Consider the following 3,234-nt stretch of genomic DNA (forward strand, 5'->3'; position numbering starts at 1 on the left):
ATACGTTGCTGACGTTTCTGCGCGCGCTTAGTCTCGCTCGATCGTCCACCTTATATTGTTTGGTTATTGCAAGCCGCTTCTAGTCTGCTATTTTTAGCACCTTACTACATTATATAGCATGTATTGCACTTAATCGTGCAGTACACCGCATTCGGACCCGGGGGAAAGGCCACGCAGTCAAACAAAAACACAGATTACCGTGACACATTGCTCACGGTAATTCGGGTGCGCAGGTTTCGTTTTCACGATATTGAGGAGTCAAAGGTAGCCTGCGCAGAGTGGTGTATATAGATTCTTATTAACCCCTTTCGCGGAAAGGAGGGGTGGGTGGGGGGGTGGCGGGGGGGGGGTTCATTCTCAGCATAGCAGACCACTCGTCTAACGACTCAGTACCCGACAAAGACGTCATCTTCCTGCATGGGACCGACTTGACCAAGGTGCATCCTTACAAAGCTGCCTCTTTCCCAACGGACGACTGTACATAGTACCTCCCTCCTTAACTATATGCGACTTTCAATCAACGTTACGTATGGATATCACTGCATTAGATATCACTATGTCCCTGTCTGGCAACTGCTGTCAGTCGATATAAAATTTATGCTGTTTCGAGATGGCGCGTTATCTTTAAAGAATGAAGGCATACGGACCCCGCGCTCTGCAAAGCTTTACAATACATACATGTTCGTGCAGTGTAGCTTCCTCACATTGTAATATATTTCTTCTTTTTCTAGACGATACCTAACGATTTCTACACGTACTCGCAAGATTAAGGTTCCGTGTACGTTTGGATAGAATATCCGGCCGCAAACAGTACATCTGCCTGTGTGACGTATACTGCCAGGCGTGGTGAATCCCCACTTTCTCCACTGACATTCCGTTTCGCCTCGACTGTGATCATACGCGTTTCACACCAAGATCACGTAGCAGGAAGCTCGATCTATCGGTGTGGTTAGACGTTTGCGAAGCAAGGCGCGGCTGCGTTGGATGTCCATGCACACAATTTTTTACCCACGTGAAGTTTCGCGCTGTGCTTCCCGCGCAGGAGTACCTCCTTAACGTGCTTAGAACTTAAGTGCACCAGGGAGAACGCGCTCGAACCGCTCTCTTCCTTGTATAGGCAGTGCGCTCGCGTCAACTCGTTCGTTTCCGTGCGCATTCAACCTTAATGCTTCGCGCAAACGATGGTGGGCGGCATATATAACGACGTAATTAACCTCTCACAGTCGTTAAAGGCGCCGCCCTGGAGGAAGGACTTGCAGTTCCAAGGACTGAAGGTCGCTTTTAAACGCTTGACATAAAACGCCGCTGAGGGAGAAATGGAGGAGGGGAGGGGGGGCAGACACTGATCGGTGAACTTTCTTCGCTGTGAGGCCATTATGCTGTTTTTCTCTCTCGCTAACTCGGCTTGTTTATCTCCTTTTTTCTCTTGTCTTCCTGTTTGCGACAAAATGAGCACGCTAGCACGCGGATGCGGTATAGTGACTTGTTTATCGTGCCTGTTTGCGAACTATGATTCGATGGTGCAAAGGCAATCGGGCCTTTCACGGGGCTGTGGCCGATCAGCCTCTGTTCAATAGGCAGTGCCACTGTTGTCACTTAGGATGTTTAACGACGCGACCGCCTTGGACTAGATTTGGCTCCATCTCTAACAAATTTCCGAGCGCAGTCAACTCGCGACAGTTCAAACTTGGGTGTAATCCGAAATTCCCGCCTAATTCAGACACATTCAAAATTTTGGTAGTCACCACCTCGCTATACGTTTTCAAACCGCTCAAGAACAAGCGGCTTAAACCAAATAGGCCAGTTGATGGATTTTGGTCAATTCAAAATTGTTGGTTTTTCGAATATAAATAAAGACGAAGATGTCTAATGAGTGGAAAAAAATTAAATCTCATGAATAGTTAAACACACCTTCGTTTGATATTTCAAGGCTGCCGTGTATGGTGGCGAGGCGATAAATGTGGCCAGTTTATAAACCAACAATGAAATTCTGGGGTTTTACGTGCCAGAACCGTTATCTGATTATGAGGCACATTGTAGCGGGGGACACCGGAATTATTTTGACCACCTGGGGCTTTTTAACGTGCGCCAAATGCACGGTATACGAGCACGTGCTTGCATTTCGCCCTTATCTAAATGCGGCCACCGCCGCAGGGAATCGAGCCCGCGACCTCGTGCTTAGCAGCGCAACGAGTCACTAAAGCCACCACAGCGCGTCAGTTTAGAAACAGTGGAACACGGCCCGCGTACCTCGACGAGAGATCTCGTCTTGAGCGCCAAATGTACATGGTTTGTCACACTCCGCTAATACGTCACGCGGCATTTTAGGTCCTATGTCCTGCCCTTCAGAACGGCAGCGGGCCTTGGATTTATTGCTCCGATGCCCCTCAGAAATTGAGCCTCTAGGAAAGCGTTAACCATGGTTCACCCCACGTCGTCAAAGGGCCTGAATTTTTCGCCATTGTGTCACCTGCAGGTTTACCCGCACATTTTCCCCTTATTCTTCAAGAAGACGACGGAGACCTCGAGACGCTAAATTCTTGAAGGAACCAAATAATGTTTCTCTCTCTCTCTCTTCCCCTGGGATCTTTCGATCCCCTTTTCCCTCCATATGCGAATTTAAGTAGCACGTCAACAGTAATATGCACGCCTTCAAAAATATTTGCTTCCAATAAAGAGTCCGTCCGTCCATCCGGCCGGCCTTCTATCTATCTATCTATCTATCTATCTATCTATCTATCTATCTATCTATCTATCTATCTATCTATCTATCTATCTATCTATCTATCTATCTATCTATCTATCTATCTATCTATCTATCTATCTATCTATCTATCTATCTATCTATCTATCTATCTATCTATCTATCTATCTATCTATCTATCTATCTATCTATCTATCTATCTGTCTGTCTGTCTGTCTGTCTGTCTGTCTGTCTGTCTGTCTGTCTGTCTGTCTGTCTGTCTGTCTGTCTGTCTGTCTGTCTGTCTGTCTGTCTGTCTGTCTGTCTGTCTGTCTATCTATCTATCTATCTATCTATCTATCTATCTATCTATCTATCTATCTATCTATCTATCTATCTATCTATCTATCTATCTATCTATCTATCTATCTATCTATCTATCTATCTATCTATCTAATCTCAATCGCCACTGGGAAATGGTGCCACCAGCCTCCCCGAAATGCACGCGAGATGTAACGTATGTATGTCCCCATAAACTGTTCATGTCGTGG

The sequence above is a fragment of the Dermacentor albipictus genome, chromosome 3, assembly GCF_038994185.2.
Source record: "Dermacentor albipictus isolate Rhodes 1998 colony chromosome 3, USDA_Dalb.pri_finalv2, whole genome shotgun sequence".
Lineage (NCBI taxonomy): Eukaryota > Metazoa > Arthropoda > Arachnida > Ixodida > Ixodidae > Dermacentor > Dermacentor albipictus.